The following is a 17,774-nucleotide window of genomic DNA, read 5'->3' as shown; positions in this document are numbered from 1 at the left end:
ATGTAAAGATTATCTAATCGATAGTAAAATTAACTCTAAACATTCACTGTAATCATACAAGCTTAACAGCTCGTACATCCAAGTTGCTGGACGAGTTGGTGCGGAGAAAAGAGTATGGCAGCTTGAGACATTCTGTGTACCGTAAACCTACACACACGGACTTACAGACACCAGTTGTCAGCATCCTGACCAGCAAAGTGATTAACAAAGAGGAATGCTCGTTTTAGGATGTGCCGGCGGTGTTTCTTCGAAAATAGGAAGATTATTGGAGAAACATAAAGTTAAATGCGTCTTTCGTCCACCAACGAAAGTCAGAGCTCTTTTTGGCTCAGTGAAAGATTATCTTTGTTTAAGAAGGTCTGGTACCTATAAGATTCCCTGCAGCTGCGGGATGTAATACGTTGGACAAACTTGTCGCACCGTGGTGGACAGATGTTTCGAATATCGACGACACACACGTCTGGAGAGGAATCTGCAGCGGCCAAGCATTGGCTCAGTACAGGACATTTTCCGGAATACAAGAACTCGGAAATACTGTCGTCTTCGTACTGAGCCATTGTTATTAAAAAAGCAGTAGAAATTCGCAAGCCGACTAGTTTACTTAACAGGAACACAGGGTACCAACTTAGCACGTCGTGGAATCCAGTGTTGGCCATGTTAAAATCACAGCGATCATGAGAAAGAACCGATGGTTGTACGAGGGATGACGCTGCGGCAGCGACGTAGGAATTTGGTTGACAACGCCGAGGACGGTCCCTTTCCATCGCAGACACGTATGTCGGCAGGCGGCTCCCGACACAGGGCGTTGTGGCGACCGACGGCAGCGCACTGTATTACTGACACGACTCTGCGCGTGGTTTCATCTTCTGACAGGTGACGTAGCTGTCTCTCTCGCTGCCGATCTGCATATTTGCGCTATTGGTCACCGGAATTTGCTGCGTTCGTCCCTGCGCAGTTTCATCTCTGACTGTCATAAATAGGAGGCTTCCGTACAGCCTGAGCAGTGTGTTCGCTGCATCTGAAGATGTCGGTCAGCCGCGCCGCCGAAATATTGTGCAATTTTCACAACGAAAACAATATTTACGACATAATATACAGATGAATGGAAAAGAGAATTAAGGATGTCGACCAGTTTGGCTTAAGGAATGGTGAAAGCACCCGAGAGGCAATTCTGATGTTGCGGTTGGTGACGGAAGCAACACTAAAGATAAATCAAGATGCATTCACAAGATTTGTCGAACTGGAAAAAGCGTTTGACAGCAAATGGTGCAAAGTGTTTGAAATTCTGGGAAAAATAGGGGTAACGTAAAGTAAAAGATGCGTACGTAATAAAGAAGGGTATACAATATGTACAAGAAACAAGAGGGGAGAAAAAGAATGAAAGACCAAGATATAACGTGTTTGGATTAAAGGGGTGTAAGGCAAGGATGTAGTGTTTCGCCCGTGCTGTTCAATCTGTACATCGAAGAAGCAATGACGGAAACAAAAGAAAGTTTCAAGAGTGGAATTAAAATTGAAGGTGAAAGGATGTCAGTGATAAGATTCGCTAATGACATTGCTACCCTCAGTGACAGTGAAGAAGGATTACAGGATCTGTTGAATGGAATGAACAGTTCAGCGAATACAGAATATGGAGAGTGGATCTAAGAAAGACGGAAGTGATGGGAAGAGGAAGAAATAGGAACACCGAGGAACTTAAAATTGAGATTGGTGACCATCAAGTAGATGAAGTTAAGTTGTTCTGCTACCGAGGCAGCAAAATAACCCATGATGGACAGAGCAAGGAGGACATCAATATCAGACTTGCACAGGCAAAAAAGACATTCCTAGCTCTAATTTCAGGAAGAAAGTTCTGAGAAAATATGTTTGGAAAGCAGCTTTGTAGTGAAACACGGACAGTGGGAAAACCGGAATAGAAAAGAATCGAAGCATTTGAGATGTGGTGTTACAGACGAATGGTGAAAATTAGATTGACTGGTAGTTTAGGGAATGAGGAGGTTCTCCGCAGCGTCAAATGGCTCTAAGCACTATGGGACTTAACATCTGAGGTCATCAGTCCCCTAGACTTAGAACTACTTAAACCTAATTAACCTAAGAGCTTCACACACATCCATGCCCGAGGCAGGTTTCGAACCTGCGTCCAGAGCAGTAGTGCAGTTCCAGACTGAAGTGCCTAGAACCGCTCGGCCACAGTGGCCGGCTCCGCAGCATCGTCGAGGAAACGAATACATGGAAAACACTGACAAGAAGAAGGGAGACGATGGCAGGACAGGTGCTAAAGCATCAGGAAATAACTTCCATGGTATTAGAGGGAGCAGTAGGAATCTATTGGAGATGTAGTTTGCAAGTGCCTCACTGAGATGAAGAAGCTGACAGAGGAGAGGAATTCGTAGCAGGCCGCGTCAAAACAGTCAAAAGTCTGATGACTCAAAAGAGAGAGAGAGAGAGAGAGAGAGAGAGAGAGAGAGAGAGAGAGAGAGAGAGAGAGTAGCTTGACAGCTAATTATAAACCAGCAAAGAAATATTTATTTACGAAGATTTTACTGTCGCGAGTGGTCCACTACCCTCACACAGTAATAAACAGGTGTTATGACAACCCTCTCCGAGTAAGCACGCTGAATTCGCCATTTTCCGAATCTCTTGTGTTTTATTGTACACCAGAGAGATGCGGCCGACGTCAGACGTGCTGACAAAAAGGAGGAAACCCATCACCGCAGCCGTCGCAAATACCGCGAGAAGACAGCAGCTACTCCGCTAGCCGCGTCAAACCGCCTCGTGCCTTGGTGCACATTCCGCGGACGCCGGCGTAACACAGGAGGAGCGCGGAATGCGGCACCGCGAGGAAATGGCGCAGCAGCAGCCGCTGCTCCTGATAGGCGCCTCTCCTGCGTATAGCAGCGGCAACCCAGAGAAAAGCGCGGCCGGCGGCAATTTGGCTCCCGAGAGATAGAGCGGGACGGGCCGCCTCCGTGGAGGCTGACATGCGTGCTCTTCTGCCGCTCCCGGGCTGCGCTCGCGTCGCCTTGTGCTGTGGGAATTCGCCAGCCGCACGTGGAAATGCTAAATACATATCTTTAAAAAACTTCCTTGTGATAGGTGATGTTCCGGTGATCTCTTGCTAGTATTAGGTGACAAAGAAAAAGTCTGAATGCACTGCTGGTGTCTTGCAGTAGTTTTTCAAGTCCGTTACGTAAACGATGTAAAACCGCAATTAAAAAGATAAAGCAAATCGGAATAATTTATCCACGTCAGTTATGTGTCAGTGACAGTAATTTCCAAAATTTCTCTAATGCTTGTTATATTTTCGTACTGAATTGTACGTTCGCATAAATAAGAAGGCTCTGAGGAAGCTTATTGCAATGAGCTTTAAGCGAGTGAGAGGACGTTGTAGATAATAAAAGCCGGTGAGTGAAACTGCCGTCATCAGAGTTTGCAGGACGCCCACAAGCACATGGGGAAGGGCCCTCATTGGATGGTCAGACTCGCCGTGATTTGATGGACGCCACCCTCGGCGCCGGACGCTAAGAGTCACAATACATATTGCATCTCCGTCGGAATCTGTTTTTGACCATTTGTTTATGGAACGGGAATGTGCGCTGTTTTCGGTAGCTTCCTGCATGAACTGTAGAAATGAAAATGAAATGATCGTGTGGGATTTATTGGCCGGAATATCCCCTTCGGGGTTCGGCCATCGTATTACAAGTCTTTTTAGCTGACGCCACCTCGGCGACTTGCGTGCCAATGATGATGATGGACACACAACACCCAGTTCCCTGCCGGGAATCGATGTCTGGCCCCCTGGCGTGGTAGGCGGTGACGCTAACGCTGCGCTACGCAGGTGCTAGAAAGAACGGTTGACAGCTATATTTCGTCGAAATACAAAGACCACTAAAAATAACATCTGAGAGTGGAAAGAGTGAAAGGAAAGTTTAGGACGCCTTCGAAGAGTGTGGGACACTGTCACCGACCTCAGGACTTGCAAGACAAAATGTTGAACGCTATGTGACAACCGCTGTAATTGGGTAACATAAATAATTGTAAGTGAGGGGGATAGAGGGAGAGACGCGGCTGTGCATACTGAAGACCATCCTCAGTGGCTGTAGACAGAGAAAGAAAGAGTGTAGGACATAGATTTTCAGCGCCAAGTGTTACTAAATTTGTTACTGGTAAACGCTTGAAATGAGAGTAATGCAGCCCAGCATCTTTAAAACAAATTTTCACGGGACGGCGTTTGGATTATTTATCGTTCAGCCAATCAAGTTACGTGATGCAAGAAAAATGCAGAACCCCAAGCCCTCTTTGTAGGAAGCAGTCGGCATAAAACTACTCGGCAGCCAGGAGTTATTACGGGAAGATTTCTTTGGACGAGCACCTGTTCGAGCAGACTTGATGAGCTGTCCACTTAGGCACTTTTATATATTGCGCCTTGGCGGTAGAAAAAACTTTAAACTTCTGAGTCAACAGAAACGGTGATTTATGTCACATATTTAGATTTTTTCACAGTATCGATATAGATAACAGACAAAACTCATCGCAATTTTCGTTTCCCATGAGGGATGGATTACTTGTATATATGATTAAGTTTGTAGGGAAGAATCAGTGTGTGAGTCCTACTCGTATTTACCCGGATTATTAATTTTTTTCCATGCAGCTCAATGTTTATGACGTCATATCTCCTGAAAGAGTCATACAATGTCATAATTTCGCAGGTACGTTCAGCGGTACATGCGGACACTATTGCAAAAAGTGTTACGAATGGAGTTAGTAGTACAGAATTAATATATTGAATCCCGATACTGAACTTTTTTTGGATGAATATCGAAACCGTAGCGGGCGACAAATGTCTTTGCTTTCATCATTTAGTGGGGAGAATCAGCGAGGAAAAAAATTGTTGGAAGTTCTAAAATAACACGAAAATTCGCTCATTCTCAAAAACTGCTCGAATATAGTCTGAGCACTCTGTAATACTTGTCTTACTGTGTAACATCCTTAACACAAGATTATACCTCTTAATGAGTTCATTATGACAGCATTTCAAATTTTTAAATTCGGTCAATAGTTACATGAAAAATGGAAAATCAAATTTTTGTTACCTCGGGAAGCGGTTAGATAGGCAACCTACAAGCCGAAACGGGTGATCCGGAGACAATTTTAGCCGTTACAAGTAACACAGATGATTCACTACACAGGTCACAGTGTACTCGATAAATATTTCCCAGCTTGCTCATAACATGCCAACGGCCTTGCCGCAGTGGTAACACCGGTTCCCGTCAGATCACCGAAGTTAAGCGCTGTCGGGCTGGGCTAGCACTAAGATGGGTGACCATCCGATCTGCCGAGCGCTGTTGGCAAGCGGGGTGCACTCAGCCCTTGTGAGGCAAACTGAGGAGCTAGTTGATTGAGAAGTAGCGGCTCCGGTCTCGGAAACTGACATACGGCCAGGAAAGCGGTGTGCTGACCACATGTCCCTCCATATCGGCATCCAGTGATGCCTGTGGGCTGAGGATGACACGGCGGTCGGTCGGTACCTTTGAGCCTTCATGGCCTGTGCAATGCCACTGCTCCGAGTTTGCTCATGACACGTATATTCTGTGTCTGCTTTTTTTAAGTAACTGCAGTCCTATTACTGTTTGACCACAGTCATCTGTGTAATCGACGTTCACCTGCATTCACGTAGAAGCATAGTGGATGAACGTGAACGAAACAATGTGTCGACATGACTGGAAAGGTATTTTGAAGCTCAGGCTGCTATCACATAGCTAGTGCCATCTGCAACACAGGCAAGCTTAGATAGTGTCTCCATTTGAAAAATAGGATTAATATGTTAACATAATAAAATCATTTAGTGAGGAAATAAATGTTTTACGGTTACTGTTACCACAGAGGGGCTTGTCCTGCGCCTTGTGAGATCAAAAATGGTTCAAATGGCTCTGAGCACTATGGGACTCAACTGCTGAGGTCATTAGTCCCCTAGAACTTAGAACTAGTTAAACCTAACTAACCTAAGGACAGCACAAACATCCATGCCCGAGGCAGGATTCGAACCTGCGACCGTAGCGGTCATGCGGTTCCAGACTGCAGCGCCTTTAACCGCACGGCCACTTCGGCCGGCTCCTTGTGAGATCACCACTTTTCCGATAGTGGTGTCATCTAAGTATATCTGCGATTGGGATGAGATGCTTCATGAACTAGGGAACTGTGGCTGAAACGGGTAGAGATTCATCGAAAATTACGTAAAGGGAATAAGAATTTGGTACGACGCAAAAAGCAGTAGGAATACAGCGTTCAGAAATTCCAAACACACAATTTATGCTTTCGGACGAGGTAAGTAAATTGCACTACAGAGGGTAGGAAATCCTTAGAGAGGTCGGCGATTCTATACACTTACACATAGAATTATTTTCTATCACACTTTTCGACCAACGTCATCATCAGATCAAAATACACAGTCCAGTCACATTAATGGGCCCGCGTGTCAAAAGCCTGAAGAACCAAATTTTGCAGTTCGGAAGGCTGTGAGACGTGCAGCAACACAGTTAATGCGGTTCTGCAAGGCAGCGACCTGCCCAGCTGCGCTAGGTATCTCGATTGAGGACCCGTGGCGCGGACAGCCCGATCGATGTGGTCCGACGGGGTCTCGATTGGATTTAAATACGGAAAACTCATCCTGGCGCTCTTCGAACCACGCCCGTACACTGCGAGGAGTATGGCACGTTGCATTGTCCTGCTGGCAGATGCCATCGTGCTCAGGAAACACATGTAGAGGCGGACACGGTCCCCAAGTACAGATGCATTTTTGCGTTTATCCATTGTGCCATTCAGAATGACGTAATCACTCAGGGAACGTCACAAAGGTACTCCCCGTACCATAACACTCCCTCCTGCGGCCTGAACCCTTCGGGCAGTTGTTGCATGGCCGTACACAACAACAGTAATTTGTCGGATGGAGCACAAAACGTGATTCGTCCGGAAAGGCCACTTGTCACCACTCAGCGGACGTGCAGTTGCGGTATTGCCGTGCAAAGTCCAGCCTTCGTCGCCGATGAACAGCTGTTAGTATGGGAGCATGAATGAGGTGCCTGCTGTGGGGGCCCATACGTAGCAAAGTTCACTGAACTGTCGTTGAGACGATACAGTTGGTACCGCCCTGGTTCATATGGCCGGTCAGTTTCTCAACAGTTGCACGAGTAGTCGCCCGTACACATCTCCGCAGCCATCGTTCACCGTTGTCGTCTACAGCCCGTAGTGTACCACAACTGCTTCGGCGCCGGTTTTGGATAGCGACATTTAGCATTGTACGGTACACTTTACCCGCAGTGACACGCAGTTTACACATTTAGGCTTTTCGAAAATGCTTCTGCTCTTGGCCCCAAAGAGAATTATCGTGACCATTTGAACGTCAGATAAATACCCGCATTACAACAACGACTGCACTGTTTCCCCTTGTCCTGCACACACGCGTTATACACCCTCCACTGCTAGTGCTTCCACCTGCCGCCTCTGAGTTTTATTGTACGTTGACGTCGAACACAGAAAATGGCTCTGAGCACTATGGGACTTAACTTCTGAGGTCATCAGTCCCCCTAGAACGTAGAACTACTTAAACCTAACTAACCTAAGGACATCACACACATCCATGCCCGAGGCAGGATTCGAACCTGCGACCGTAGCGGTCGCACGGCTCCAGACTTTAGCGCGTACAACCGCTCGGCCACTCCGGCCGGCTCGAACACAGACAGTGGTCACATTAATGTGGCTGGGCCTTGCAGAAACTACGGTAGACACAAAGTGAATCACAACAAATGAATTGAACATCGTGATGATACGTAGCAGACTCAAGTACGAGGTGCATTCAAGTTCTAAGGCCTCCGAATTTTTTTTCTAATCAACTACTCACCCGAAATCGATGAAACTGGCGTTACTTCTCGACGTAATAGCCCTGCAGACGTACACATTTTTCATAACGCTGACGCCATGATTCCATGGCAGCGGAGAAGGCTTCTTTAGGAGTCTGTTTTGACCACTGGAAAATCGCTGAGGCAATAGCACCACGGCTGGTGAATGTGCGGCCACGGAGAGTGTCTTTCATTGTTGGAAAAAGCCAAAAGTCACTAGGAGCCAGGTCAGGTGAGTAGGGAGCATGAGGAATCACTTCAAAGCTGTTATCACGAAGAAACTGTTGCGTAACGTTAGCTCGATGTGCGGGTGCGTTGTCTTGGTGAAAACAGCACACGCGCAGCCTTTCCCGGACGTTTTTGTTGCAGTGCAGGAAGGAATTTGTTCTTCAAAACATTTTCGTAGGATGCACCTGTTACTGTAGTGCCCTTTGGAACGCAATGGGTAAGGATTACGCCCTCGCTGTCCCAGAACATGGACACCATCATTTTTTCAGCACTGGCGGTTACCCGAAATTTTTTTGGTAGCGGTGAATCTGTGTGCTTCCATTCAGCTGACTGCCGCTTTGTTTCTGGATTAAAAAATGGTATCCACGTCTCATCCATTGTCACAACTGATGAAAAGAAAGTCCCATTCATGCTGTCATTGCGCGTCAACATTGCTTGGCAACATGCCACACGGGCAGCCATGTGGTCGTCCGTCAGCATTTGTGGCACCCACCTGGATGACACTTTTCGCATTTTCAGGTTGTCATGCAGGATTGTGTGCACAGAACCCACAGAAATGCCAACTCTGGAGGTGATCTGTTCAACAGTCATTCGGCGATCCCCCAAAACAATTCTCTCCACTTTCTCGATCATGTCGTCAGACCGGCTTGTGCGAGCCCGAGGTTGTTTCAGTTTGTTGTCACACGATGTTCTGCCTTCATTAAACTGTCGCACCCACGAACGCACTTTCGACACATCCATAACTCCATCACCACATGTCTCCTTCAACTGTCGATGAATTTCAATTGGTTTCACACCACGCAAATTCAGAAAACGAATGATTGCACGCTGTTCAAGTAAGGAAAACGTCGCCATTTTAAGTATTTAAAACGGTTCTCATTCTCGCCGCTGGCGGTAAAATTTCATATGCCGTATGGTGCTGCCATCTCTGGGACGTATTGACAATGAACGCGGCCTCATTTTAAAACAATGCACATGTTTCTATCTCTTTCCAGTCCGGAGAAAAAAAATCGGAGGCCTTAGAACTTGAATGCACCTCGTATTTTATGAGGTAAGTTGTATCTGGCCTTGTTTTTATTTCGATCTGACTGACAGCTGTAGCCAAAACGCGTCATAAAGAAGAATAAATCGTCTGAGGACGCTACAGATGAAGTGATACACGTTTTGTCTAACATAAAAACGTATACAGCGTAAGTCACGTAAGACTTAACACTTCTTTTATTTCGTGAATGGCTACACACACCGAAACGCGCCTTTTGGCAAATGTCAGAGCGTAGAAGGGCACCTTTTTTAAAAAATGCTTTTAGCGCTGGTATCAACGGAGATATTGAAGCAAGTACCTTTTCTTTAAATGAAATGGTATACTTTAATAGCTGCGTTCCATAGCTCTTGAGAACACAATTAGAGTGAATAATGTTTGTTAAGGTTGGCGTGTTCATAATTAGTGCAGTTACCTGGCGCATTGGCACATTGGTGATATGGGTAGATAGCCGATACTGCTGTACTGCTTTTACAGCGTTTCTATTACATTCACCATATAAAAGTAGTATATTCAGCTTCTTCTATTGGTGTCCATGCTTGCTAGCAACGAACGATGAAGCAGAAATGAGCGGCCTGCAGTGCAGACAAGTAAACAGGCAAACGTGTTGACATTCTGACACCGTGCAGCACGAGAGCTCTGCCTGGCGGTGATTGCACCGTTAATGCCGTTACCGGCCACGGTGTTCTCACAATATAGGACAATTCTCGAATTTTTATGACAGGTGTGATTCGAGTAGTACAAAAGCACGAACGGTCCAAGGGATGGCTAGATGTTAAGTAAAGTTAGTCTAAACATGGTACTTTGATAAAAGGTTGTCTTTTCTGCTATTGTAACATCTCACTGTGTACTGTTATATAGTAGACCGAAATGTTTCGACTATGAGGACTGTGTGTATTGGCATAACCGGAAACAGTGGAACAGTTAATATATAGGTAAGTGTTCTCGGTAAACTGGATTTTATAAATTGCATTTCCTTTGGTTAACTAACTGTAAATGATCGTATGAGTACTTAAGCTGATCATTTCTGCGTGAGGTTTGGTTAAATTATTTGTTATCAAGTGCTCTCGTAAATGCTTTTGATAGACTGATTTAACTTGTGGAAATTTAATGGTAAGTGTGCTCTGGAGAAGTAAGTTCATAGACTATTGTTAAAGAGCTGTCATCTGATACTGTCTGAGTTGTTTTTTTTTTAATTTCAACGTAAGAGACTGAAATGCTTTAGTATTGTTATTTAAGGTTTTTGGGTATTATCATTGCATACGCTGTTGTAAGTGAATGTTAGAAAACAAAACAAAAGGATTTCAGTGTAAAATGGAGCTGATTAACTAATGATTGTTGGATCTTAAGTAAAGGAAGAGACTAATAGTTGGCGGTAGCAAAATAAATGAAACGGTAGGCCACGGTGTTGACTGTTCAGCTAATGTATAAAAACGGTTGTTGGGCTACTGAAAATTAATAAAAATTTATAGTAAGGAGTGTTCGACTTTCAGCGTACAACCAGTCCGCTCCACTTCCCCACTAAATCCGCGTCTCTGCCTTTCTTTTTTTACCACATATTTGAACGTCACCATTAAGAAACGCGATATCACGGTAATTTTCTTCTCAAGAGCTATCGAACGCATTTATAAAACGAATACGGTTCCGTTAAAAAAAACGCACTTATTTCAATATCTCAAAATAATACGTGCCCCTCGAAGCTCTAAAATATGCCGAAAATCGCGTTTCAATATCTGTAACCGTTCACGATATAAAAAGGTTGTTTCGTCTTACGTGATTCACCCAATATATATAGTTGTGTTCTACTAGACGACGGACTGCATTAAAGTTTGTGCAAGCACGGGCACTGAGCACTAAAAATTCAAGATTACAGTTGTATCTCTTCCCAGTATAATTTGCAGTCCTATGCCCAAGACGTGTATTGTCCCTCGTTCCGCCCCTAATGATGGCTGCGGATTTCGCGAAACGGAAGTTGGGGGTGCTAGAGCGAGTGGGCGGTTGCCCGTCTAGGGCAGTACTCGCGACGCGCCCCCACCTGGAGCCAGCTGCGCCGAGTGCAGCCGTAGCTCAGCTCATACATACGTAAGCAGGGCTGCGGTCTAGCGGGGTCCGGCAACGGTAGAGGCAGAGGCGGGGCCCTTTCCGGCGCATCTGCTGCGCTCGTCCACGGACGGTTTCAGAGCAGAGCCGCGCACGCGCTTCTCGGCCGTGGAAGTCATTAACGTGAAATAACCAGAACTGAGGGCAGGATCGTCCACCACATAAAAGAACAGCGGAAATAAAAAAATCGTCACGGTAACTGATAAAATACTGTACTCTCCTCTAAGGTCCCAGAAAATGTTGACAAATAAGATCTTTGGAAAATAGATACTTTCTTCCGGAACGGGTCTCGTATCTGGTACCTTTCCGTTATTCAGCTCTCTTTTCTTTTTACTAAAAATCTTGTATTGTACTGAAATACAATCAGCTGTAACGTTGTGCATATGTTGATTCGAAACTCAGTCATTATCACAGCAACCTTTAAATAAGTTACATTAAGCAAGTAATTAACTAACTAAAAAAATTATGTTCTTTTTCAATATAAAACACGCACTGGTATCGGCACACTTTTAAACAACATAAATTATTGTGAAGAAGGAAGTTGTTAACGTAAAAATTTGCTTAAAGTGAATTTATAATGACCTGCAGCATGTGACCAGATAAGAGGACACGCAGATGCCAGCTAAAAACACGAATAACTGAAAGTAATCACTTGTCTCCGTAAAAAATAAGACTTGAGCTGTTTTATAATCAACAAATATCGCTTATCAATACAGAACTCTATCATACTAAATTCCAATGAAGACATTCTAAACTAAGAGGTGAAACGCGTCTCGAACGAATAAAACACATTTCAGCAAGGAAAAAGGTGTTTTTTTAATTACAAAACGAATATTTATGTTAACTATTTGAATAATTTATTCAGATTTGTTCCAGATGAAATTCATTTTACCTAACAGTCTGCTCATGTAGTGAAAATACAAAACACATCAGTTTCATCCCTTTAATTTACAAATAAAAAAGGGAAAAATAATATCCAGAGGTATACAAGTCTACGTTTTATCTATTGCATTCTCATATGAAGCTTCAAAACCAGCTGCATTTTAAATTTATTTTTTCTGCTAGCTATCTTTGCCATGAAATCAGGTCTGAAACTCTAATGTTGCTATGAGAAAGAGCCGATAAATTCCTGTACATCAATGGCCTTCATATTGACGAGAAGATATCTCAAATGGTACACAGTCCAGACAAATGCACTGTCTTTAGCGTCATGGTAAATTTTACAATCTGACAAATGAATAATGTATGAAGATTGCTGTCAAAATACTCAGGGGACGACAGAATAACATCATAATTAAAAAGGGAGGTGAAAACTTAGAGATATATAAATTGATTCAGTTCGTGAAGAAGAATGAGATATTCTCGTAAGAGACCCAGTTAGTCACAAGAAAAGCAAAATGAAGTGTGGTAACTACTAAAGCATCAGCTTGCTGATTGTAACCCTCAAGGTACTATCACTATCTTCAGCAAATCAGAGCGCCAGCATCTGTGACCTAGCGGTTCTAGGCACTTCAGTCTGGAACCGCGCGAATGCTACAGTCGCAGGTTGAATCCTGCCTCGGGCATGGATGTGTGAGATGTCCTTAGGTTAGTTAGGTTTAAGTAGTTCTAAGTTCTAGGAGACTGATGACATCAGATGCTAAGTCCCATAGTGGTTAGAGCCATTTGAACCAATTTGAAAATTAGAGACATTCATAGAGAAAAAAATGGTTCAAATGGCTCTGAGCACTATGGGACTTAACATCTGAGGTCATCAGTCCCCCCAGAACTTAGAACTACTTAAACCTAACTAATCTAAGGACATCACACACATCCATGCCCGAGGCAGGATTCGAACCTGCGACCGTAGCGCTCGGTCATATCGGTCGGCGTAGAGAAAAATATACATAAGCACTAAGCGGACTTTCGACCAAAATGATCGACAACAGATCACATTTTCACCCTAAAAAGTGTTTGAAAAACAATGAGATCTGATAAAGGTGGCTATAGCCCGTTCAGCGACTTTCAAAGTCGCATCAATGGGAGTAGTCTATACAATGCACTGTTAAAATTCTGAATCCCTGACACTGGTTGGAACTTGTATGGATGGGTCTATGGCAGCACTACGTTTCCGAGGGTTCACAACACACACGTTCGAGATTGAGGAAAATCTCGGACAAGGGGGTGCTCTCGCACGTTTTCTGTTCAGTCTCATCTTAGGGATTGTAACAAGGAGAAACCAGAAGTGGTCTAGAGTACAGATGGATGGCAATTTCAGTTTTCTCGCATATGCAGATGACATAGTACTGCCAAGTGGATCAAACTGTGAATCGAAAGAAATGTACCAGAAAATGGACAACTACGCACAGATGGCTGGAGTAGAGGTGAATCAAGACAAAATGGAATTCGTGCAATTAGGAAGAAGGTAAGAACAGAAAGGATATCTTGAGGTAGATCGCATGAGGTTCATGCGAGAAAAAGAATCAAGTCTGTGGGCCATGTAATCCGCATGCCAGAAGAAAGACAGGTGAAGAAAGCATTTGAGGGGAAATTAATTACTTTGGGTTTTGGTTTATCAGCGAGAACAACACAGCAATGCACATCAAGAAAAGAATAGCAGTTGGAATGAAAGGCATGTCTTCCCTCGGTGAGACTTTCAGTTCAAAATCAATATCAGCGAACATTACGATGAGTGATATGCCCAACAGTCATGTACGGTTCAGAAACGTGTAGCATGACTAAACAAGAAAAGGAAAAACCCATCAATATTTGAAAGAAGAGTAACGAGGAATATACGGAGACCTAACATCAAGGAGAATGAAGAAGGAGAAAAAAGGAGAAAATCTACCTCTTGATGCAATAACTAACAGTGCTACAAAAGCTGAGAGAAAAAGAATCAAGTCTGTGGACCATGCCAGAAGAAAGACAGGTGAAGAAAGCATTTGAGGGGAAAGCCAAAGTAGACGCCCCATAGGACGACCGAGGCCGCGCTGGACGTACGACCTGACGGTGAACCTTGCAGCCCTGCGGACTGAAGACATGTGGAGGAAGCGAGCACAAAACACTAAGGATTGGACGCAGTTTCTGGAAGCAGCGCATTGTCTAAACGGCCTCCGACCGCCGTACACATGATATGTGGCAAAACGTGGTCGACGTTTAACATACTCATGACGATTCCAGTACGATTCACGACCAGTCGTCACAGTTGACTTCCGCCAATACGCTCCTTACGGACTGCCAGAAGTTTTGGAAACAGCGAAACTCCGCTGCAGAGTGAAATCTGTATTCTGGAGAATTATTGGGAAATATGACCTTTTCTCGTTGGAAAATGCGGCCGTTTTCTTTTATCACAATCAACATTTCAAAACCTTAAGTTACACTATTTTACCGAAAGTCGCCCTCCATCGGCAATGCTGGAAATCAATACGGTGTTGGCCCACCCTTAGCCTTGATGACAGCTTCCACTCTCGCAAGCATACGTTCAATCAGGTGATGGAAGGTCTCTTGGGGAATGGCAGCCCATTCTCCACGGAGTGCTGCACGGAGGAGAGGTATCGATGTCGGTCGGTGAGGCCTGGCACGAAGTCGGCGTTCCAGTACATCCCAAAGGTGTTCTATTGGATTCAGGTCAGGACTCTGTGCAGGCCAGTCCATTAAAGGAATGTTATTGTCGTGTAACTACTCCACCACACGCCGTGCATTATGAACAGGTGCTCGATCGTGTTGAAAGATGCAGTCACCATCCCCGAATTGCCCTTCAGAAGCGGGAAACAAGAAGGTGCTTCAAACATCAATGTAGGTCTTTGCTATGATAGTGCCACGCAAAACAACAAGGGGTGCAAACTCCCTCCATGAAAAACACGACCACACCATAATGCCACCGCCTCCGAATTTTACTGTTGGCACTACACACGCTGGCAGATGACGTTAACTGGGCATTCGCCATTCCCACACCCTGCCATCGGATCGCCACACTGTGTACCGTGATTCTTCACTCCACACAACGTTTCTCCACTGTTCAATCGTACAATGTTTACGCTCCTTACACAAAGCGAGGCGTTGTTTGGCATTTACCGGCGTGATGTGTGTCGTATGAGCAGCCACTCGACCATGGAATCCAAGTTCTCTCACCTCCCGCCTAACTGTCATAGTACTTCGAGCGGATCCTGATGCAGTTTAGAATTCCTGTATGATGGTCTGGATAGATGTCTGCCTGTTACACATTACGACCCTCTTCAACTGTCGGCGGTCTCTGTCAGTCAACAGATGAGGTCGGCCTGTACGATTTTGTGTTGTACGTGTTCCTTCATATTTCCACTTCACTATCACATCGTACACAGTGGACCTAGGGATGTTTAGATGTGCGGAAATTTCGTGCACAAGCGTATGACGCAAGTGACACCATATCACCTGACCACATTCTAAGTCCGTGAGTTCCGGGGAGCGCCCCATTCTGCTCTCTAACGATGTCTAATTACTAATGAGGTCGCTGATATGGAGTACCTGGCAGTAGGTGGCAGCACAATGCACGTAATATGAAAAAAATATATTTTTGGAGGTGTCCGGATACTTTTGATCACATAGTGTATTGTTATATGGTGTTAAGTCTCACTAAATGTGAAACGTTATTTATTATTAATTTAAATACTACCTACGTTATACACTGATACGACGATGTCTGCTCAGCTAAAGATAAAGATTCAGCGGGATCAAATAAATTAGAATGGAAGTTAAAGGAAAATATAGCTGGATAAACCGGGGACAGTTACGTATGTGGTCTGGTATATCTGATTAATATTTTTCTGAAATTTGCACAGAATTACAAAATTTGGCAATGGAAGACTCGTCACCAACTACGTAAGCTACATCTCAAATGCAGGGTATACTTTCATTTAAATAAACGTCCACCGTCGTAGTAAACAGAACGCTCTAGATCTGAGAGGTTTTGTCAAATCAATAACTATTTTTTCTCTGTTTTCCTGTTGGAATTTATCCTTATGAGAACTGTAGCGGGACGATTTGAAGAGGTAATACTGTAGATTGCTGTAAATTCATATTTTCAATATTTCGTGTTGAAAACTTAAAGTAAAACATACCACTAGTTAACACAATGTATAAAAAGTTATTCCCTGAACACTACTTCTGAGAAATGCCCTCCACTGTATGTATATAAAGTATTGTTAGTCTGTAGTTTGGAAGTTTAGCGTGGCCTCTTCCACCATATTGGCAGGTACTGCCACTATCCGGTCCAAAATACTTTGTTTGGTGGCTCTAGTTGTTCTCCGGGTATCATTCGTTAACATTTCCATAAAAAAAAACATTCGCAGGGAGTAAATTGGGCGAGCTAGGTGACCAAGAAATGTCCTCGTTGCGAGTAATGGTCTAAAGCATTCACAGCATTTATGCGGTGTGGTTTGTAGCCGAATCATGTTGGAAAAGCGTATCGTCAATCACTGTAAATAGGCCAGGTAGTTGAGTGAGAATGTTATGAGACATTTAAATGCATCGTCCATAAATAACAATTACCGTATTAATTGGCTCATTCTACATACACACTTAACTGCCTGGTGGAGGGTTCATATGGTCACTTCCATACCATCCCTTTACCTTTCCACTTTCGAACAGCACATTGAAAAACAATCTCCTACATCTTTCCATCTGAGCTCTGATATCTTTTATTTTATTACTATGGTCATTTTTCCCTCTGTAGGCGGGAGGAAACAAAATATTTTCGCAGCCGGTGTAGGAGAAAATTTCGTGAAAAACTCTCGCCGTAACGAAATACTTTTTTTTTTTTTTAATGACTGCTACCCCAACTTTCATAAAGCACGAGAATGGACAGATCATGCCATTCACCAAATTTGCATGCCCCACTGTGACTTTATGAATGGGGGAAAAACTTCTCATGACGTAAGTTTACTTCCCTACCAGTACCCGAAATTTTGTTTACTGACGACCCATAAACTCGATTTTGTCACTCATCAGTTTGTCGTTCACCTGGGTATTGCGGTAAAAACCAGCCCTCACAGCACCACTTTGTTAAGCGTCTGTCTGTACAACTGTTAAAAATCCTGAGAATATTCTGGCAGGTTCAAGTTCGATGCTGCCATGAGCCCGGATTAAAGGACTGTACAACATAAAGTTTGGATAGATGAAAACTAAGGGCTACATGCGGGATCTTTATCGCAACTGAACGATAGGCCGTGCAGATGACGGGGAAAAGCAAAATTCATCTGGATCACCTCCTGATGGAGGATGGAGGCCCTATTTTCCATAATTTATCGAAGGTCCTACTAAAAGGCTAAGGGCCATTACATTTCCCATCTTCGTAAAACTAGAGCCGTAAGTGTGAAAATACCTCTACATATGAATTATCTTTTTTGAATTTTTTTAATACTTAGTTCTTAAACTGTAACGAGACTTACAGCATATTCAAAACCCACTTGAAAGTGATCTATGCTAAAGAAAACTTCTGCTACTAAGCGAAATTATTGTCTCTAATGTTGGAAAAATATTCAGAGAAAAGAAAACAA

At 43.9% G+C, this 17,774-nt stretch overlaps 1 protein-coding gene and 1 pseudogene across 1 annotated transcript in view; one reads left to right on the top strand and one right to left on the bottom strand.

Moving 5' to 3' along the window:
• LOC126188520 (neuroendocrine convertase 2) overlaps window positions 1-17,774 on the bottom strand; it is a 1,507,992-nt gene that overhangs the window by 1,200,176 nt on the left and 290,042 nt on the right. The window lies entirely within an intron of this gene.
• On the top strand, window positions 5,234-5,351 carry LOC126189743 (5S ribosomal RNA; annotated as a pseudogene).

This window comes from Schistocerca cancellata, chromosome 5 (assembly GCF_023864275.1).
Source record: "Schistocerca cancellata isolate TAMUIC-IGC-003103 chromosome 5, iqSchCanc2.1, whole genome shotgun sequence".
NCBI classification, from domain to species: Eukaryota; Metazoa; Arthropoda; class Insecta; order Orthoptera; family Acrididae; genus Schistocerca; species Schistocerca cancellata.
This window is presented reverse-complemented; position numbering and strand designations above follow the sequence as displayed.